A 23,817-nucleotide genomic window follows, 5' to 3' on the forward strand; every position below is an offset into this window, starting at 1 on the left:
AAACCTCCCGGTTTCATCAAAAAAGATTATTTTAAGAAGCGAAGTGTTGTCCAAATCACCACCTAATCAAGTGAGTGCATAGTTACTTTCATCTTACACATAGATATGAAGTATTTTATATAAATTATGTGCTATGTGTGCATATTTACTTGAGATCTGTGCTAGATGAAAGATTTAAACTTCTTTGTTTTTCAGATCTAAACCGTATATGTATTTTGTTTTCAGATCTGAACATATTCTTCAGATCTGTACTGTAGATGTATTTTGCTTTCAGATCTGAACCTTTTCCTTCAGATCTAGACTGTAGATGTATTTTGTTTTCATCTCTGAACCTTTTCTTCAGATGTAAAACTATAGATGTATTTTATATCTACAAATATGTTGGGTAGAACATGGGTAGATAAATTATGAGGTATGAAAGATGATATATATGAATATTGGTAGCTGCACCACAATCTGTAGATTTTTTGAACTACGATGTACTCTAAACATCCTAGCAGTTCCGCAAAAGGATAATATCGACAGTTGCGCCTAATAGAGAACGTCATAATCCTGCCAGCTGCACCTAAATGATAATATTGGCAGATGCGCCTAATAGATAGGATTTGCAGCTGCACCATAGGCAAAGATGGACTTCGTGCCTATTCCTTAGGAGAAACCTTAGGAATGAAAAAGTGAATGATAGATGATTCTTAGGGTAGATCCATAAGAGTAAATAAGATAATAGGGATGGGTAATTGGGTTGAATGTTTGATGTTTAAACATAATAGCTATATTATTGTGGGTTAAACCCTATGTACTCACCAGGTTTACCAACCTGACCCACTCAGTTTATTTGTATCACAGGTTTTGATATAAAGCTACACTACACTGATAGATTAAAGAGGTGTAGATCGCTAATGTAAATGAATGTAAGTTCTGTTTATGCTTATGTTTCCGTATTGACGTTGACATGCCAAAGTTTTAAAATGAATAAAATACATTTCTTCGGAAATGCTATGATAACATACTTATCATGTTTTTATGGGAACACAATTCTGCAACACTTTACTTTAAAAGTATACTCTAATTTTAAAAATGATGCATAAACAAATCGGTATTTTCTGACTGTGAAAATGGGGATGTCACACTTGATGCCGGACGAGGCCCGATGACTGATACATGTGTTATTGTTTTATGATCATTATATGTGTTAGCATGATTATGTGCTATATATATATATATATATATATATATATATATATATGTGTGTGTGTATGTGTGTATGTGTGTGTTTGTGTGTGTTGTATGTGTATAGTGGGTGGGGCCCTATGTTAGGTGGGGCCTAAGAATAACATATCTGTATAACGAATGGGGCTCGATGTCGGGCGGAGCCCGATGGAGGGCGGGGTCTGATGTAGGGCGGGGGCCAATATGTGATTTATTATGTATGGTATGGGTAGTTTCGGGAACTCACTAAGCTTTGTGCTTATGGTTTTCAGTTTATGTTTCAGGTACTTCTGGTTCCAAGGGGAAGAGCTCGGGTTGACTGCATCGCACACACCATATGGATTCTGGTTTTGAGATATTACTCTGACTTATATGATGTTTGATATACTTATTTTCGTTTGGTTGTACGGATAATGTTTTTGGAATATTGTTTTAGTCGAATAAGGTAATGGTGAATAACCGTTATCCACTCCCGAGGATTGATGATCTTTTCGACCAGCTTCAGGGTGTATCTTGGTTCTCCAAGATTGATTTGTGATCTGGTTATCATCTGATGTGGGTCAGGGATGAGGATGTGTAGAAGACAGCTTTTCAGACTCGTTATGGCTTCGATTGCTGGGGTGATGCGGCATATGGGGATGGACCATCCACCTTTTCCTCAGGCGGGTCCTGCTATTCCACCACCAACTCAGCCATGTCATGATGGTGCTGGACCTTCTGTCACACATCATGGGGATACTGTTGATGATTATGAGGACGCGGAGGGCGAGGAGGGTGAGTATGAGAGCAACGATGAGTAGGTTGATAGGTTTTGGTTGATGCTTTGTATTTTGATACTCATTTTGTGGGATGTATTTGATGCACTTTATGTATGTTTCTATTTGTCTTTTTATATATGGTTTATATTTTATCGTTTATTTAATTCAACCAATGTATTGGTTTAGCCAAGACTATACATAGTTGATCAGGCTATGTCTAGGAGTGACTCAACCTTTACATACTGAACCCGCTTATATATTGCGTTTTTTATTTGTATATTTTATTTGTGATTGGCGGCTATTATTGTTTTGTACTTTCTAGACTAACAAATTAGGGATTGGCCATATGAGAAGTGTCGGAGGTCAGGACCATTTTAGCATATAACCGTTCTCAAATCCAGCAACCCAAGTGACCGTTCAAACTAGTCACCTCTCCATTATGTAGTCTATCACTAGGGTAATTAACAGTAATATTTTTATTTATAGGTTTGAGGGCAAACCTAATTGGAGTATATGTCCTAAGCTATAGTCGTAATTCCTAAAGAAATACTAATTCGCTATAGAAACTAGTTGTAATACCATTCGGTCACACCTCTACCCGGACGATGGCGGAAATACCAAGTGCTGACGATACATAGATTACCCAAATCATAGAGAACAAATCATAACTAGTAAATGAAACTTATATGTCTTCGATATAATAATCCATTCTTGTCTTGTTCTTTACTCCATCGTAGGAACACATGTGATCGATTATTGAAACGTCAACTTGATGTTCGCGAGTTCACAAGTTTTGAAGTAAAAGCATAATAAACTCTTTTGAAAGCGTTCTAGAAATTTTATGATTCTTAAATTTCTAGTTTCCTATTTTTTATTATATCACCTCCAAGATTATTATCTTTTTAGGACATTCTGCTAATTCTATCTTATTATCTCTATAGGATGCTTTATTAATCCTAGTTTACTATCTTTACAGTATATCTAATGATCCTATATTTATTATCTTTTAGGATATTTTATTAATCCTAATTTACTATCTGTGTAGGATATTTAACTAATCCTAACGTATTTTATCTATCATTCTAAGGTGTCCCTAATGGTAGTCGGATCTGTACGGTGGTTGTAATGTATTACCATGAGCCCCCATAATCGATGTTGTTTGACTAATGATTACCCTACCACGACGCTTCATCGGACACCGAGTAGTGATTAATAAGAAAGTTACCTTGTCGTGATTGTAGCTAGCAATCGCTGGTGGGGATGTCAATCCCCGTATAGATCTATACATATATTCCTAGCTCTGAAAGACGAAATAAAGAACGAAGCGATACAATATGTTTGGGACGATCCCTACTTATGAAAAATACTATGTTGATCAGGTTATGAGACGATGTGTTCCACAAGATGAAGTGAAATCAACTATGAACTTATGTCACACTGAAGCTTGAGGAGGGCATTATGGTCCACAATGAACTGCACGCAAGGTTTTGGACAGCGGCCTTTACTGGCCTCATATTTTTCACGATGCCTTCTTGTTCTGCAAAACCTGTAACCGCTACCAGATGACTGGATATTTGACTACCCGGAATCAGATGCCACATACCCCGATCTTAGTGTGTGAAATCTTTGATGTTTGGGGTATAGATTGCATGGGTCCATTTCCACCATCTTTCGGGTTTGTTTATATTTTATTGGTTGTTGACTACGTATCAAAGTGGGGAGATGTGAAAGCTACACTAACATATGATGCAAAAGTGGTGGTTGATTACACAATACTAATATATTTGCTAGGTTTGGAACACCAAAGTCCATCATCAGTGAACATGGCATGTATTTCTGCAACCGCACCCTTGAGGAAGTTCTCAAGAAATGTGGTGTTACACATTGGGTGTCAATTGCAAATATATGGGCCAACTAGAGTATTCGATTGGATGATGCATTATGGGCCAACTGGAAAATATACAAAACTTCAATCGACATGTCACCATATCGAATAGTTTTTCGAAAACTGTGTCGACTTCCAGTGGAATTGGAGCATCGAGCATACTGAGTTGTCAAGAAGTTTAATATGAATATAGATGAGTCTGGGAAGAAAAGAAGGTTGGATATCCAAGAGTTCGAAGAAACCCGAAACGATGCTTACGAGAACGTAGCGTTTTACAAGGAGAAGACGAAAGCTTTTCACGACAAGATGATCTCACGAAAGGTATTTACTACCAGTCAAAAGGTACTATTGTATCATTCTCACTTTACACTTATTTCCGGTAAATTAAGGTCTTGTTGTGTGGGACCTTCGTTGTTACTAATGTGTTTGATCATGGTGTTATAGAGATCAAAAGTGAACAAACAGGAAAGATCTTCAAAGTTAATGGTCACCAACTCAAACCTTTTTATGAAGGTTTCTGGGTTACAAACGAGGAAGTGGAAGTTGTTGAGGTCCCAACATACCACCACTAATGAAACCTGGTAACAATGTCGAGTCAACGGCACTAAACACGGGCAGCTAACCGGGAGGCAATCCGGGTGTTTTTAAAAGACTTTTTTTGTTTTTTGTTCCTTTGTGTGATTTTAGGATTTAATTAGTTTGTTTTTAAAATCGAAATGTGTTTTACCAAACACGGAAGACCGAAGGAGTTTGTGTTTTAAAAATACAAAATTTGGGCAAAAAATCAACAAAAATGTGATCGCATTTTCCATATCTACGATTGCATTTATAGTTCAAGGTTTTTAAATACTGAAAACTTGAAAAATAAAAAATTGTGATCGAAAAAATAAAATCTGCGATCGCAGAAACAAAAATGTGATCGAAGTTTTTTTTTATTTTTTTAATTTTCACGTTTGTATTTTAAAGATTTGATTGCAGAAAAATGAGAAATAAAAAAAATGCGATCATATAAAAAAAATGTGATCGAAGTTTTTAAGAAAATTCTTTCGCATATACATTTCTAAGATTTGATAGAAGAAAATTGAAAAACATAAAAAATGCTATCGCATATAAAAATTTCGATCGTAGATATGATCGCAGTTGTCTCCATTTTATGCTATAAAATACGAGTTCTGCCCTATTTCTTCACTCCACACTTCAAAAATCTCTCATTTCTCTCTGAACTCTAAAATTCACTAAAAACCACTCAAATCTTCACTAAAACTTCATTTTTTTTTCACAATCAAGCGCATAAGGTATCAAACTCTTGCTTTTTTACTTCTCCTAGACTCCGACACCACTGGAAACACGATCACACGGCGGAAATTTTCCAGAATTTTTGTGTTCATTTTGAATGTTTGAACTTTTCTTAAGTTTCTTTTTCAGATCAACACTTCGTTAGAGCAGATCAGGAGCTGATACTTGGGGCGTTTGTTGTACTTGCCAAACAGAAGAGGTTCACCGGAGCAAAAATTCAAAAATAAATAAATTTCGCACATGAAAAATACACTGCTGCTCAACGCGCAGTCAGGTATATTCGTTTTTATTTTCTATGAGATATATCTGTGCGGGCTTGTGTGTCTGCTTGGGAGTAGTTAAATTTATCTATCTATATTTTCTGTTTCTATCTGACAATTCGTGTCGAGCCGGTCCCTTGTCTTTAGCCTGAACCATCCCCCCAGAACTTAGCGTCGGTGCCAAATCTTGACATTCCATACCAGCCCTATGCAATTCAAGAGGGTGAAGTTGTGGTCAATCTGAACTCATAGGCTGCGTTAGAACAGTACTATCAGCTTCTTCCCAGAGAAGTCAGTTCTCAGACTTGGGCTCCCAGTGCCACTGTTCTTGAGGGCATGAACATTTATGATGGAATTCCCGCCCTCTTAGCCAGTATTGGTTGGGAGGGTCTTTTGAACCTTGATTTTCCTACATCACCTCTGTTAACCAGAGAGTTCCTATCTACCCTTATTGAAGTTAACCGTGAGGGTAACTTCACATTCCATTGTTTCGGCAACACTCACCAACTTCGTGTAGACCAACTCTGCGGCCTCTTCAATGTGCCTTTCACGAACCATTTTCATTGTCCAGTAGGTTTTACTGCAATAGCTTTTTGGAAGTTAATTACTGGTCTAGACACCTATGATACTTCTACATCTTACCAGACCAGTATCATTCACCCTGTCTGAAAATCATCTGTAAAATCCTTTTTGCACAAGCCGAAACCACAAAGGCTAAGAAAGTTGAACTGGAAATACTTTGTAGTATGGTGATCAGTGCGTACCACCCGCATTTCAACCACTTGATTGTGAAGCGATTACACAAAGTTCTTCGTCTGCGGTCCGGGTCTGGTAAAATTTTCTATGGCGGTTTAATTACTTTAATCGCTGATGTTGATTCTAATCGTGTTCCCCCAGAGTACCCGTTCTTTGAGGGTGACACATCGCAGCTTACTTTACACATCCTTGAGTATATGCACATGTGTCGATCAGCCCCGGGTGGGCATGTCTGGATGCGTGGACATGCTCGCTACCTTTGGGTCACCGAATCTTTCCGCTATCGCCCTGGTTGATCCCATCTGGTCTGCCAGTTGGGTACTTGAATCTAACCTGTCGGCAGATTATTATGAACCTAAACCTCAGCAGTCGAATATCTCGCGAAACCAGTCTACTTGCCCCTCTTCCTCCCGTAACCTTGATGCCCCGTCGTCTTCTACTGTTCATCCGAATTATGCAGATGCAACACCTCTCCGAGCCGTCCACGACGACTACTACGATCATCCTGACCCGATTCACACTGACTTTCAGACTGATTTTCAGGACACGCCCTACGCACACCCACAACCTCACATTGCCCCAACACCCCTCTCACCTACCATCATTAGCTTAGCCTTCACCAGAATATCGTTGGCATTCAAAAGAACACGACTAGCCTTCGTCTCGATGTTCAGCGTGTCGATTCTACCCTCACCGTTTATCGAGATGAGTTTTGCAGCTTTCGTGAGGAGATGTTCTGCCGATTCCCACCTCCACCTCCTCCTTAGTAGACCTTTCCTTCTCCTTCCCAAAAATATTTTTCATTTTTTGTCTTATCTTTTTTTAAATGAAAAAAAAATCAAAAACGCAAAAAAAATTTCATTTTGTTTGCTTAGTTTCCTTTATAGTGTGTGTGTGTGTCTGTGTGTATGTATATATATATATATATATATATATATATATATATATATATATATATATTGTCTTCTTTTCTGCATGTTTGCATCTGCATATATAAAGAAAACAAAAACCAAAAAGATTTTTAGCTTTGTTTTGTTTGAAAAAAACGTTATGAGGATACCCTTTACATTTGATAGCTCTGCGGAGGTCGAAAATGAAAGTCTGAAGTGACAGGATCAATAATGGAAGTGTAGAAGCAGCTACCATAACTAGAGGACATAAAACACCATGATCTGAGACCTTGGTTGTATAAAATAAAAAATGTCGTATTGTAGCATTGTGTGGGCGGTAATAATAGCTTCATAATGATTTGCTTATGAATGTTTAAAAAGAATCTTGATCGACAAGTCTGAACCCACATATAATGACCCTATTTGATGGACACACATTTCCCTCATGGAAACAGAGAGCCTTATATCAGATCCACACAGTTAAGAATTAAATAAGTGAGCAAAATCATCACATCCAAGCTCGTCGTGGGTACAAACTGTCAAATTCGATAGCCGAGTGATTATCTAGCACAAAAAAATTGTGCAAAATTTGATTGAAGAAATCAAGCTGAAGACAACGATACAAATTTCAAGTTCAATCAAGTCAAGAGCCACAATGAAGATAAATCTAGCATGAGAAGAACCGTGTGATATTATATTTTTCGCTCTCAGAATAAGTGGATGCATAGAGCTCTGACCCGTACGGGAGGGTTGACTGCTTCAGCAAAAGTTGATTTGGCTGTGCCGGGTTCTTAAGGATGCGTCGATTCTAGTTTTTACCTATCTAGTCTTGAGGACATGAGATTGTAAATTGTGTTATTTTCACTCACAAGGCTAATTAAGGTATAAATTTTAAATAAGAGTTATGGTCAGTTTATTGGGTTACACCGTCACGAGTCTTCCTGACTTTGGGAGTCTGTGATACATGGAAGGTATCAAGATGGTCATCTAGGTAATGATTCCATTGGAGCTTCCTCTATGTAGAGTCTTGTCGTAAAAAATCAAAAGAGAGAAAAAAATAGAGTGCTTGTTTATTTTTTCCCCTTATCGTGGTTTATTTTACATTTTGTTATATTTTTCATGCATGTTTTATTTCTTATTCTTCTATTGATCTTGTTAGTTAGATTTTCCTTTTAGATTGTTAGTTTCGTCTAGGTTATTCCCTCACTACCCTTTTCCCTCACATTCGTTTCAGATGCCTGTCCTTCCCTTACTCGAGGACTAATAAGGTTTAAGCTTGGGGAGGTTTGTTAGACGCATTTTATATGCATCTTTTAGCGTGATTTTGTCAGTATTTTCTTATAAATTCCAAACTATCTCCCTTATATTTATATAAATTGTGTACTTCACAATATTTTCCTAGAATGCCTGCACTAACTTTTATATTGATTTTCAGGAAAATTGGAGCATAACGAGAATACGCCACTTTATGGACGTGTTGGATGGTGCATTGGAGCCAAATTAGAGTTGGGAATGAAGAAGGATGCTGAGCAATGTCATGGAAAGGCTTAAAAGGAAGAATTACGACCGAACTACGACAAAAAGGAAAAAAGTGATCACATTTCCCGTTTCTGTGATTGCATTTGTGCTTCGAGGTTTTACTTGCCAAAAAAATCAATCAGAAGAATGAAGACAAAAAATGTGATCACATTTATTAATTCAGCGATTGCATTTTACCATTGAAGTTTCAAAAAGTTCAGATTTGGCATTGTAATTCATTAAAGTGGTTTAAGATGCGTTTTCATAAAAAAAATGTGATCATATTTTCCAGATATGCAATCATAGAATGTTTCGTATTCCGGATAAGCCTATAAATGAGCCCCATAACCCTTCAGTAGAGGCTAATCATGATTTGATTTGTATTATTAGTTTTGTAAAATTTATCAGATGGATCTTATTTTCATCTCTTGTATTTTGTTTTTAGCCATGTTAGGCTAAAAGCCTAGATTTCAGTTTCACAAACGACTCGACTTTTTCTGCAAGTAATCATTAGGCACGACTTTTGATTATGTTCGGTGTAAAGTTCGATTAGCTTTATGCTTAATTGAAGATTTGGTTTTGATTCTGTTTCTGTTGGCCACTTTAATTCTTATTGAATCATTCCATTTATCTGATTATTTAGATCCGTATAGTAAAAGTAAAAAATGTTAGATTTGTTCTGTTTGGATTTAACTCTAATATAAATCGATCAAACAAGTCTTTACGCTTTCGAGCATGTAAGAAGTATTGGACTTTACTGGGAATTTTACACTGTGTCTAATACTACTTTTCTAAATTAATTAATAGCTTATTTGGTTAATTCAGTAAAAAGTAAGGTTTAATTCAAAGAGCTTGTTTTGATTAAACTTTTTAGTAAAAGAAAATTGTTATAACTTATTAATAAGTTTCAATACTAGTTTAAACAGTACACAATTCAATAATTGTGTTGAAAGTTATTTGCATGACTAGGAGAGTCACCGCGAAACTAAAATTATTTTTACCTTTTGAATTTTTCTCAAGTATTTTAATAGTTTTCTCTTATAAATTTTTTATCGAAATTAGTTTTAATAATAAACAAAATCCCCCCCCCCCCCCCCCCCCTTTTAATTTCTATTAAATTAGTGTGTGCCTTACACAAGAGAGGCAATGACCTTGAGACGTGTCCCTGTGGATTCGACCCTACTTTCCTGTACGAACCGCTAGTAGACTTGAGTAGTATTCTTATTTATATTAGTTATTTTTTAGGCGTTGCGACATGCTCTTAACAAAATCTTATTGAAAATGTGAGTTTATTCTATTTATAAATGAAAATTTCATTTTGAAAATTGGGATGTAACAAGTTGGTATCATATCCATTGTTTGAGGGATTTGGATGAACACTCGTGGGATTCCAAACTAAAACTAAGGATCTGAGAACTTTTCAAAAACATTTTGAATTAAATTTTCTATAAAACAAGAGTTGCGGTGTGTACACGCAGCTGGAGCTTGAACAAGAAAGTGGTTCTTAAAATATCCATATTTTTTATATCTCTTGATGATAGGCTAAGGATCTTTTCAGGAATTGCATGCTAGAATTTCCCGATCTTTATGATGCCTTGTATCCTAGGGGATTGATTGTTATGTGTTACTTGAAGTTTATACTGATATTGTTAGATGCTTAGTGTATTCTTTAGAGTTGTACATAACTATGATTCTATAGCCTTAGAATTATTTTTTCTTTGGTTGTGGACTTAGTAGAGACTTATGGCGATGCGGGAACATGGCCAAGGGAAATCCTAGGACGTGAATCTAGGAAGTTAGTTTGGGGGTCTTATGAGCTTATAAGTGTGTGTTATTACAACTAACAATGGTTGAGTGTATCAATTTAGAACTTTGAGACACAGATAAGTGTGGAAGGTAGTATGGTACCGTACCACCAGAAGCACATGATCAGCACGGGGATCATTAAGAGTCAAGAAGGTCACTAAGGAGCTAGTTGATGGTAGATAATGTGGTATAGCACTATGGTTAGTTGTGCTTGTTTCTATCTTTATTGATCTTTCTGTTATGATTTCTTTGAAAAAGGAAAAGTTTGTTAGTTATTCAGGCCTAAGTGACCATGGTAGATTGGATATGAATGGTGTGGACCTGTTCTTGTTGGTTGATTCGAGGGTCTCGAGGGCGTTGTTCGAAGTTGTTCTAGTTTGAGTTGCAAGACTCAAGTAGGAAGTGATTGTGATGATCGATTCGAGGATTGCAGTCTTTGGTTGGGTGGCTGACCAATGGCTTGGGACATTGATAATTACGATAGGCTTATATTCTTCAAGCCTCCCGTGTTTGGGGGAGAATAGATCAGATTCGTATCAGCCTATTGATAAAAGAAATGGATGACATTTTTTGTATCAAATTCTATCGCAAGCAAGTAAGGTTTAGTTAATTGTGAATCATCCCATCTTGTTTGGGATTTGATTTTTCTTTCGGTTCGGTGGCCGAGGTGGAGACTACATCTCGAGTCGAAATCTCCAACCCATTTTTGTGAAGATCAAGTGTCTCCGATCTAAATCAAGAACTAGATTCCAAAGGCTAGACTAGAACTCCGATGAAGGAAGAGGGAGCTGGTGCATGGCCAGGCACCGTTGACAGATAAGTGAGTTCTATTTTTATGTTGGGTTGGTCGGAGATATAGTTAGAGCATTTGCAAGGGATTCTTGAAGTTTCATAGGATGGTGAGGCTGTGGGTGATTTCTTCAAATGCAAGTTTTGATTGTGAGAGGTTTAGTTCATAGGGTACCTTATCAATCAAATGGTATCCTGATCGACTTTTCTAAGTTTGGGGCGATGATGCTATGGGAGGTTCCACGGCTCCATATGAGATTCAGAGTTTTCGTGAGGTTGGTTGATTACTATCCGAAGAATCATCTTATTATATGTTATGCACTCCCAGAGTCAGGGTTGGTATGTATATAGTTGAGCCGATCTGAAGTTTTGGTTGTTTTGTAGATGTCAACCGGTGGTAGTTCGAACCCTAAGTGGGGGAGAACTAAGTATTATGATTGGAGGACCAACGGATTGTTCCATTTTGTGGTTTCAGTACAATGGGTTAGGGGAATACGCGATTCAAGTATAACAGGTTTTGGTTTAGGATTATGGTTGCATAAGGGAAGGAAAGTAGGCTACCATCATAGTGCCCATGGTTGGGAAGTTTTCTTGTCACGTTACTCAAGGATCTGTCGAAATTCTTCATCGTTTTGGAACAGTTCAAGAAATTGTCAAATCATAGGTGCAGAGCGAGTTGCCATTAGGTTTACTTCTCAAGGAGTACATGGGCTGTCCTTGTAGCAGGAATCTGTTGGTCAAGGAACTCGTTGTGGCCAGTAGTTCCTTTCGGTAATGCAAAGTATTATGATAGGAAGCGTTTGGGCCTCTTGGGCGGTGTACCTTGTTCAACAGTATGTAGGATCCTTTGGTGTAGTTTTTTGGTTCATTTTTGATCGTTTGATCACTACTTTCATTGTCAACTACTAAGGTTGTTCAAGGGTTACAAAGTTGTATCAGTGAAGGTGCAGTTGGTGTGTCAATCTTTCATCAAGTTCTGTTACTTATATAATTAGGTTCCTTGGTGTGTGCACCATTCGTTTCATGGTTTTGGAATTGTTGTTTCTAGCAGACTCGGGTTGGGCAACTATCCTTGGACATAGAAAGTTCGAATGTATTAGTGACATTGTTCAGTTTTCCAAATGTGACCTTGGGTCTGCGCAGAGTCCAGTTTTAGGATGTCAAGTCGGTAGGATTGGTATTTTGGTTCGATCCGATAAAGTTTCTGACAGCATTTCTGGGTAATTTTAGAATCTCCCTTCGAATTTGGGAGCTTTATCGGGTTATTTACATATTGAGGAATATCTATTCAGCTCTTTTTAAAGTTTAGGATCTTGTTCTATTTGTTAAGGTGAATGTTTATGTTATCGGTTGAGGTTTTTCAAGTTGTTGGATCCGTTGGGGCTTTACCCCTTTGGGTAAGGTTGTACCGAGGAAGGAATGCAGTAGGTGTGTGGTTGGTTGCATGTTCTCCGTGGGGGTGTGTAGTCTTGGTAGTTCTTCATAGATTTTGTCGAGGTTGCATGTGGAATGAACTAGATAGACTGAGAACACTTGGTCTGGACTTACGGCATGGTTCCCATATGATATATTTCTTTCGAGTTGGAACAAGCGTTCGACTATCTAGTTGGGTTTCTGACTACATGCAACCATGTTTTTGTATGGCATTATGTCGGTAGAAACCTAGACTGTTGAGGTCTCTGCGTGTTTTACAATTGTATGGCTCATGTTGTGTTTGGAAAGTGATGGGGGATGTTGAATGGGTTCTTGCAGGTCAGTGGGATGATGGTCATGTGCCTATAGACCGAACAGAGGTGCTAGTTGTGAGTCTTTAGGCCCGTGGTTGAATGATGTAGTATTGTGAGCTTTTCATTCCAATGATTAGAAGGTTTCAGAATGTATCATGAACCAGTATGGATATGACTTACGTACATGAAACCTTTGGGTCTTGGTCCATAGGATTTTGGCATAGTTAGTTGTTTGAGTGGTATGGAATTCTATTGGCAGCTCGGTAGCCAACAGGCTTGGGTCATGCATTGGTAGGATGTTGACTTGTTGGAAAAGTCATGGTTATTTATCAGTATCTCCTTGTTGAGTTTCTTCTCAATGGATCCATGTATGTTTTAAGAGAATCATTCTGTATAAGTGATGAAGTTTGAAGTGGGTCTCTTGGATGATCCATCAGGTGGTTGCGCACCTGAGTTGGGATGAAGTTTGGATGGCAGAGGATTTTGGTTCATCCATTGTTATGCTCGTGGGAGTAGTGTGTTTATGATTATTTTTCGGATAATCAGGTGTTTATCTGATGTTTTTTATAGTGACAAACTTCCAAAATGGAGATTAGATTTGTCGCTATGGTCAGAAGATTTTCAGTGCTTGTTTCAGCGTGGTATTGCGATGTTTTTGGTCATAAGGACTAGGGGATAGGTATATCAGGAGATTGACCATCAATCTTAGTGTAAGACTTCTAGGGTTTTAGACTGATGGATTTTCGGTCTTAGGAAGTTTACCGTTAGCCTTGGTTTGTGTTTGCAACATTGGGAGTATCCGGTTTTTTTGAGTGGATTCATTGGAGTTTGGTCATACCGTTGGTGGTGAGAAAGGTAGTGGTAGTAGTTGAGTGATTTCAAGTGCTTGGGTTCGTGTTGGTGACGTTGGTTAAGTTTTGAGAGGTCTCGTAAACCATTTTGTGAAATCATTGATTTTGAGTGGTTCATAGGGTTCAGAAGGAGTGCGTAAGAATTATTTCTACAATTCTAGTCGAGGCAGATATCGAGGTCGAAATCGAATTTAAGTGTGGAAGAATTGTAACACCTAATTTCCTAATTTGGGCATTTAGAGGATACGCTTGCCAAATCGTTTATCGTAGGATCTAGGGTTTTAGATCTAGTGAGTTCGGAATGTTGAAATGGATAAAGTTGGAAACTTTATCCAATAGGACATCATTTGGATTCATATCTAAAATTTGGAATCTTGGATTTAATGGATTAAGTCGTCTTGGAATTTCTAAATTAGAGGGGATGCGACACGGTTATTTTGGTGACGCAACACAATTTTTCAGTTCTCTAATGGGCACATGTTTAAGTGAGGGATACCCAAATGTTTTGTCCTTTTGTGAGCCCAACGCGGTCAAATGGTTTGGCCACAGCGCGATGGTTGGTGGATGGATTACCTTTGACCGATTTGACTTTTAGTCAAAATTGGGTTGAATTGAGCATTTGACTTAGGATTAGTCTCAGTTTGGCTTTAGTTAGCTAGTGTTACCTGTTCTATAGCTGAGGTTGCTGATAAGCTTCGGCTATTTAGCTCAGGTTAGTTTTCTCAATATACTTTATATTAGAGTATTTATCCTCTGTGGGATAGGATGTGTTTATGCTATGGTATATTGTTAGGCAGGTGGACTAGTTAGTTAGTTTCATGTGGTGTTAGATTGTCTATGTAGTTTTTTGATATATATGTTGACATATATGTGTTAAGTTGAGGATCGTACAACTATGTGTTGTAGGAAAAGATACTCGGGGGGGGGGGGGGGGGGGGAGGGGGGGCCAACTTTGTGTTGAAGGCCAGGCATACCAACTTTATGTTCAAGGCCAAAGGGGCAGACCAACTATGTGATGAAGACCAGGGCGAACCGACTGTGTGCTTAAGACCAATGGGACCGACCTGCTTTGTGCGGAAGGCCATGTTTGTATGCGTGGTATGTATATTATTGTATACAGTATTTTAGGGAACTCACTATTCTTTGTGCTTAAAGTTGTGGGTTAAATATTTTTGAGTTACCTTATTAGTTCATGAGATTATGAAGGTAAGACTGTACACACGCATCATCAGTTTTATGATTTGTGATTCCGTGTTTCTTTTCCATTTAAGTATGATTTTGAATTATGGTGTATGAATAACTGGATTTGACTTTGATGTAACTTATTGAAAATGGGAGGTTATTCTATTTTAAAAATAAATATTTTATTTTGAAAATCGGGACGTTACTTGTTGTTTCCATTGACATTCCCATTCTTGAACCATCAATCACTGAAGAATTTGCTGAGGTTAACTCTTCAGAAGATGATGAGTATGATGATCTAATTGGAGACCTTGCCACAAAGTTCTATCCTTATAAGGTTCATCGACTCTAAAATCTTATCATAACAAAAATTCCAAAAACTATTGCAAACAAATTCGAGGTTGATCTAACTAAAGTCGAAAAACATATTAATGCGGAAATTACGAAGTTTGAATCATCTATCACATCCAGGCTTAGACTTGAGCACAAGAATCATCTAGACCAATTTATGATGATCAATATTAATAACTTGTACTTAATTAGGAAAACGGTCATTTCTTCTATCACTACACTCAAAGGAAATTTTGATATGTCGTTTAAAACCATCCAAGAAGAGCACATGACTGCTCTTTTATCTTTTGAAAAATCTCTTGAAGAATCAAAACTTAGGGAATAGGATCACTCAACATAGACTGAAATATGAAACCTCATTTTGAGATCCTCCAAACTTATGTTGAAAAAGTCAGTCCTAAGTAAATCGAATTCATTTTCTTTTATTCTCTCAAGACCACTACTTCCCTCACTAATTCAAAACTGACTGACATGCAACTAGCCTCACAATCTCCAATAAGTTTTTCTTTAAGCTTCAAAGTGGAGTTATGAATCCTTTGCTTGCGTACCAAGGGGGAGACGCGGGCTCGCAATTTGTGAATGACAAAATTTCTCTTCGTCCTCATTCATCTCTAACTTTTCTTGTTAACATTCCTTTTCCTCCTCCTCTAAAACAAGATTTAGGAAAGTCTTATACTTCTGGCAAAGGTACATTGGCAAAAATTGATCCTGCCACTTAAATGTGACAACTATAGAAATTAGGTCATCGTTAAACGAACAATGTTAGTTGATGTGTACAGATATACCTACCATTTTTAAATTTATATCCTCACAAAACTTAACTAATGCACTTATAGGCAGTATACCTAGTCGGATTATAGAATAATAAAGTAAGTTGATTGTTGATTACAGGGAACAACATTTAATTAATAAAACAATTACTAAAAGTTAAACTAAGAAAAACAACTAAAATAGGGGGTTTTATATGATTTTTCAAGTTCAACACTACTAGAAAACAGCCCTTTAACGACGCGTAAACAATGACACGCGCTGATAGAGGACACGCATTTGTGCGTGCCCTAAAAAATAATGTCAGTTTTCCAAATTTTGAAGGATAGAGGACACGCATTTATGCGTGCCCTAAAATTAGTGTCCAACAAAAAAAATTAAAAACACGGAGGGCACCTATCATAAAAACGCGTGTCGTGTAAAACTGTCGCTTTATAATTTTTTTTCACGGACGCGCGTTCTTCCATTTTTTTAATTGCCAAGTGGGGGAATGAAATCCCAAAAAAATTGAAAACCCCGCCTGATACTCTCCTCCTTCTTCTTTGTATTTTGTAAAATAATCTTCCAAAGAAACCGTAAAAGGCTTGTGTGGCTGTCGATCTTTCTCCCTTTTTGGAGCTCTACAGCCATACGGAGGTCAACGACGGCAGCTATCCTCTTTTCTCCACCATTTTCTGCCCCTGAGTCATCTTTATTTCCCTAATAGCGTGCCCTAAGAATTATAAGTTTTACTATGGTTTTCAGCCATTCGATGCTTCGTCACTCCCCCATTCTCCTACACTCCTCCATCTTCTCCCAAGGTTCGCCTTCATGATTCTTTCACCCCATATTCAAGCGATTCTCTCCAACAAATACCAGGTAAAACTTAATTTCAGGATCTTGTGAACAAGAAAGTCAAGTCGTCGTCTTCTTCTTCTTCTTCTATACCATAGATATCAATCACAGTCTCTCTCCTAAAACTGATCGACCGCCTCAAATACCTTCGTCTAAGCCACCCGTTCATCCAAATCGCTAGCAAGTGGGTCTTTTCTTGCTCTCTCAAATTATCAGTTAATCGATTTATCGTCGTCACCTCCGTATATGCACTGACTTCCCTTTGTTCCCAATAATTTCTCCAGTCAAATCAGGTACCTATCTCTCTGCTTTCTGAATTCTCCTGGATTGGAAATTCCTTGATACTTCGATAGCTTTTAAACAAACAAAACTCAGTTTTTCTCTCAATAATCCCTAGGATTTTTCATTGGTGTTCCCCTTACTGGCTTCGATAACCTCTCTAATTTGTGAGGTTTGTGTTTACTTTCTCGCCCTCCCTCTCTCTAAGAAGCAAACACAGCCTCGTCGCCTTCAATCACCCAACGATTGGATTCGTATATGACAACGATTTTATGTGTATGAGTTGTAGAAGCGAGCTATATGGCAACTGTAGAGTCTCTCTTGCTTGGATCTGGAACAAGTCACCCTTCATCCTCTGCCTTCAACCCAAAGGCAAAGGCAGCTACTGCCTTCCCTGAAACTGCTCCTGCCTTAAACCCAAGGGCAATCATGTCTTTTACACGAGATCTGGAACAAGTCACCCTCTTCATCCTCATCATTGAAGTTGAATTGAAGAAGTATTTTCATTCATGTATGAATCAGATGAAACTTAAATCATTTCATGTTACCACTTTTTAACTAATTGCTTCAAATCCTTTTATTTTTTCAGAGATTGTGAGGGTTTCAAGTATGCTGCCAAATCAAGGGTTTAATGAGCTTGATAGACAGCGTCATGAAGTCCAAGTCCCATGGCATCTTCAAATCTTATGTCAAATGTTCCTGGGAGTAGGATTAGTAGCTGGAATGGTCTTCCACCAGAGGTACTTGTGTATTTCAATTTACTCTTTTTCTTATTATGTCTTATTAATCAATAATTCTTTGTTTTAAGAGATAAATACAAGTTCATGGTATATGTGTATGATCATGTAAGCCTTAATTGCATCTATTGCTGATGTGGCTCCTTCTTTTGTTTAATTCAAGGTTCAGTAGGTTCCTATCATTTTATCTCACTGCCTGTAATCGCATATGTTGTTGATGTGGCTCCTTCTTTGTGCTTAGCTACCGTTATCAGAAGCTGCCACCTCATTCTTAACTACTGTGTTACCTTGTTATTCATGGTTGTTGTCTCTGCATGTTGTCCATTGATGTTGAGTTGTTGACAGCAAAATCTCACAATGTCATTCTGACTTAACACTTACTGTATCTAAATTCGAGTTAATTGCTATTATCAGAAGCCACCATTCAGGAATCCACACCTCAAGTTTCTTCTTCCAAATGTTTGTGACCTTTTGGTTGTTGCTGCTTTTGTTATTCATGGTTGTTGATTCCCCATGTTGCCCATATGATCTTAATAGCTTAATCTCATATTATCTCATCTAACAAATATGGTTCAGGGATAAAATTTGGAATTTAGACACATATGACCTAACCCTTTTTAACAGATTATAGCTAATTGTCAGTTGTTGAATCATATATGACCTTTCATTTGTGATGTGAAGGCAAAGATTCAGAAGAAAGAGGGGATTCCATGGCATCAACAGATTTTGATCATTGATGGAAAGATCCTCGAGGATGGTAAAACTTTGGCGGATCATCACATCCGAAATGGATCTAGATTGGAGCTGGTTATGAGTGTGGGAGGAGATACTATGCCAGTTTTTGTTAAGACTTTGACAGGGAAGACCATAAAGCTGGAGGTGGAGAGCTCAGAGAACATTGATACTGTGAAGTCAAAGATTCGGGACATAGAGGGGATTCCACTGCATCATCAAATGTCTTCTGCCTATTCTTTCCTCTAAATGGTGTACGACCATACAACATCTCATATAATAAAATACCTGAAATAATAAAAAGAATATAATAAAAAATTAATTAAAGTATTGAAATGGGTAAAAGAAGGTAATTCAAATAAACTGTGTATATTTTAAAGAAAAATTTTAATGCATGAAAATTAATAAGCTTACCCACTGCCCACCAATCAATAGCACTGGAGTGGCCAGCTCCTGTTATGATTTCCTGAAATATCATTATAATTTCAAAGGGTAAAATAAATTCCATAAATAAGTGAAATTACGTAAATGCCCTTTGAGTACTTTTCATACCGGAGCAATGTATTCTTCAGTCCCAACAAATGAATTTGATTGTGTAGAAGGTTCTACAACAAATGTAGGTGGTGGTTGGCTTCTAGATCTTCTTCTTTTAAGCTGAGGATGTTTTATAACCTGTAGAAATTGAATGAAATATGTAAGGGGTAAAATGGGGTAAAATGCTGGAAAGAACCTGAAAGATGATGTGACTTTGAAGGTAACATGCGGATTTTTGTTAAGATTTTGACATGGAAAACCATCAGCCTGGAGGTGGAAAGCTCGAACAGTATTTGTTATATGATGGAAATGATTGAGGAGAAAGAGGGAATTCCAGTTAATCAGGTATATAGTTAGTTTTAAAAGAGTGATTTACTCTAGCATTTTAATAGTTTTAAGTTAATTTTTTTTATTTTAATCTGCAAAGATTGTTGAACTTGGTGATCATCCGTATTTTGTGGGCGTCCAGTTTCATCCCGAGTTCAAGTCTCGGCCGGGAAAACCTTCTGCACTTTTCTTAGGTACCACCAACAAACCTATCTATCCACACTTTGACTTTTCAATGTAAGGGTAAGATAGTCATTTAGTCTTTTGACGATTTATATTTTATTGTGCAGGTGTTCCAAACCAAGATTGCTAAGATAAGCGTGGGTATGAATTTCTCAATCCTTTTACTTAATTGATCTCCTCCCAACACGTTAAAATTGATGAATGTTTTGATTTTTTTGGCACTAACACTTGGATGATGCTTAATTTGACTTGCTGTTGGAGAGGGTAGTGGAGTGGGTTTGCTGAGTGCTGATTGTGTGTTTGATGGATGAATTGGTCCTGAGTTGTGGCTGGATACTAAAGGTGATGAATGCCACAAATTATTGTCATTATTATTTGTTTTTTTGTGATGTTAGTGTTGGGAGAACATATGTATTCAGCTTTCGAGCAGATGACTGCCTCATGTGTCTTAGGTCATGCTCCATATTACTGCTTGCAGCAGAAGCAGAAAGTGGTTCTGATTTGCATTTACTGCCTGGATTCACCTCTAATAAAGGAAATGGAAGAAACCTCATGAAATAGATTTTTTGTATGAAACTCAGTAGATTAGATGAATGCAAATTTATATATTGTAAGAAATAGAATTGTATGACATTAAATTTTATGCAATGAATTGTATTTTTTGGATATGATATTTTATTTCTATTATGAGACATTAAATGCAAATTTAATTTAAAAATTAATAAATATATAAATATATTTTTTTTAAACATTTAAATTTACGATACGCAAAAATGTGTGTCATCTTCATTTATGACATGGCCTTTCTTGACAGGGGTTTGAATGATACGCAATGCGTGTCATAAATGCGCGTCGTAAATGCGTGTCGTCTATAGACGACGCACAAAAGCGTGTCGTCTCTCGTTATGACAGGGCCTTCCTTGACGTGCATTTGCGCGTCGTCTGAGCGTTTTACGACACGCATTGCGCGTCGTAAAAGGCTGTTTTTCTAGTAGTGCAAATTACCATAATTAAAATACTCAATTAATTACTAAAGTAAACAACTAGAAAGACTATTCTAATTCAAGAATAAAAGATACTTTCGTTTAGCTTCGAATCCCTCCTTTTCCTATGGTTGATTTCAAGACAATGGATTAACCATTAGTTACCAAATAAAAGTTACTAGTCATCTTGATCCGACTAACTAGCATAGGTCAGTTTATTAACTTTAACTGCCAATGACCACGTGAGTTAAATTCACTAAATTGATTTTAGAGATAATTTGGACTTTGAATGATAGAATCTACAGACTACTATTCTACGGTCAAGTCTAGTAATCAAGTAAATAGTTTGATCAAATATTGCTCTCTAACATAGTTAAGAACTAACTTATCACCTATACAAGGATATGGCTAATCTCTAGCTATAGAAATTTAATGATCATAAATAACTAGGTAAATCAAGTTCATGGAATTAAATGCAGTTTAACTACAAAATCTGTAGGTAAGGCAATAAAGATAGAAACTTTAAAAAACTAGGTTTTGATTTATCAAACAATATTTAAAGAAAAACTAACTTCATAAATCCATAAAATAAAAAATCAACGCATAGTATTTAGGAGTTCATCTAATCTAAACGAAAGCAAGTTTATTATCTTGTAATCACAGCTGAAAAACACATAAAAAATGGAAACTACACTATACATGATTAAACTAAGCAAAATGAATGAATATGTGTAAATCATTCCTCTAGTCTCTTTATCCTTTGCTCTTTAATCGAATTCCACCTTCGAAGGCTTCTTGGAAGGGTTTTCCTTCGTCAAATATCGCAACCCCCATGCCTCCAACCTCTGAAATCGATTAAAAGTTTGAATACATACACACACACACACAGATATATATATATATATATATATATATATATATATATATATATATATATATATATATATATATATATATATATATATATATATATATATATATATATATATATATATATATATATATATATATATATATATATTGTTGCCTAAAATAATGGCTGCCACGACGTGGGGAATAGATGCCACGTTGTGGGGATGGGATTCCTTGTCGCACATTAACTCGTAGATTGGCACAGGGAGTTTTCGGAGATTTGGTTATTCTCACGTCATGAAATCGAAGGTCTCATGTCGTGAGAACAAGGAATTCGCTTTTGGTACAAAAACGAAAGTCATCTGAAATTTCGTCTAGTTTCCAAAACTCTTTAATTCTCGTCAATCGGAGTTACGAGTAATTAGATATGGCCAAAATACTGACGAGAGGTAAAGCTGCCCAACAACAACATCCTTTTTGTATCTTTTTCACCTCTGGTCCTCCAAGTATCCAGCTTTTCTCGTTTTCATTTCATTTCTTCGAGAATGTCCATTTTTGGCTGCAAAATGTAATTTAACTTAATAAGTATCAAATATCTATGCATTTAACCAAATTATAATATAAAATGTATTAAAATAATGCCTAGAAATATATATATATATATATATATATATATATATATATATATATAAATATGACAATATCAAAATACCCCACACTTGTCTTTTGCTTGCCCTCAAGCAAAACTTTGTATTTTAATACATCACATAGAACTTTTCCCACCAATAACACACAAGAAAAACCTAATTGAACCCACTCATTTTGCCTTACCTCGATGCATGTATTTGTGTCTAAATCCTAATTACCTCCCAAACCCTAAATACTCACGATCCTCATAAACACTTCTCATATATTTTAGCAACATTCATTATATGCATCCCTCCGAATCCATCCCCCAAAAAGCTTTCTTAACCTCAAGATATTTTTGCTTAAGCTCCCAAGCATACATATGCAAAAATAACCTAGAAATAAAAATTACAATAATAACTTGACAATTTACCTTATTCTTGAGTTTCTTCATCTTGAGTCTTTAATGATTAGAACTTTTTGAACTTTTCATCATAATATTTCTTGATCTTCATAGCTTTGTAGACTCTTATTCACTCAAACTTTGTGCAACTCTTTATTCTTTTCTATTTTTTTTTTATTTTTTTTCTTTTTCATAACTCACTTTCTTTCACTCAAAACTAAAAATCCTAAAAAACAAACATATGCTTAAGCAAGGAACTTAACTTCAACCTTTATTGGTTAAAGGTCTTAGTTTAAAGTGCAATGACTACATTAGCTCTCCTGGATACATTTCTCGTACACGATGCTAAACATATTATGTCACTCAAACTAAATAGGATTGTGTTTTTGTCCCACGATTTCACTAAGGCTGGGAAGCCAAAAATACACTATAAAATATTGGCTCAACTAAATCTTAGTGTTTGCATCGAATCATTCCACATAACACTAGAAAACTAGACCAAATGCAATAATATCAAAATTTTAAAAATGACTAGATTTATTAGACTATATTTGCAAGCCTATTAAGTTTTTAATTTCTAGCATTTTTCTAATTACGTTTATGCTTGAAAATCCTTTTTTGACCCCTACCCCACATTTATTCCATACGATGCCCTCATTGTATGCATAGAACAATTAATACACATACAAATCAATAAAAGGAAGAAAAAGGAACAGACTCCCCTCAGGTAGTAGTGGCAAGATCGAAACTGATTGTGGTAGGAAAGTTTGAACATCTTGAACTCGTTGGCTAGAAACTTGGACTCATGTTGCTGCTCACAAATATGCCGGATAAAAGTGACGAAAAACTTCCACTTCAAAAAGGTGGTATGATAAAAAATCTTCAAAAAGTGCAATGACGTTTACCACCATGTGGATATATATTCTAACGTCGTGGAGGTGAGTATGAAGAAAATGCAGATCACGATTTCTAGTTTTGCCACGACGTGGAGGTTGATGGCCACATTGTGGAAACTGGGTGTACATGTTGTTTTCCGAGCTAATCACAATGTACAGAAATCCTTATCCTTGGCATATGATACATTCCCATCCTTCTTTTGCTTTGTAAAATCCTTTCAAACTCCTCTCATCACCCGATAGCCAACCCACACTTATCAAAAGTTGTGGTTCTCGATTTTCGTGAAATGCTCCCAGACTTCTCGCTTTAGCTCATCTACTGCTTCTTTCACTACAAAATGAGATTAGAACTAGAAAAAAAGGTATCATCATTCGCTTTAGCTC

At 36.7% G+C, this 23,817-nt stretch overlaps 2 long non-coding RNA genes across 2 annotated transcripts; one reads left to right on the forward strand and one right to left on the reverse strand.

Annotated features, from left to right (window-relative positions):
* Positions 1–4,924: 4,924 nt before the first annotated feature.
* Positions 4,925–9,159, forward strand: LOC145133969 (uncharacterized). Its single transcript, XR_013718848.1, has 3 exons — positions 4,925–5,147; positions 5,278–5,422; positions 8,490–9,159. It is a non-coding gene; the product is annotated as an uncharacterized LOC145133969 (long non-coding RNA).
* Positions 9,160–18,847: 9,688 nt separating this feature from the next.
* Positions 18,848–19,303, reverse strand: LOC145129130 (uncharacterized). The gene is made up of 3 exons (XR_013717316.1): positions 19,181–19,303; positions 19,043–19,094; positions 18,848–18,916 (listed from the first exon to the last, which is right to left on the reverse strand). It is a non-coding gene; the product is annotated as an uncharacterized LOC145129130 (long non-coding RNA).
* Positions 19,304–23,817: the final 4,514 nt, after the last annotated feature.

The sequence above is a fragment of the Lactuca virosa genome, chromosome 8 (genome assembly GCF_052849685.1).
Source record: "Lactuca virosa cultivar CGN04683 chromosome 8, Lactuca_virosa_CGN04683_v6, whole genome shotgun sequence".
NCBI lineage: Eukaryota > Viridiplantae > Streptophyta > Magnoliopsida > Asterales > Asteraceae > Lactuca > Lactuca virosa.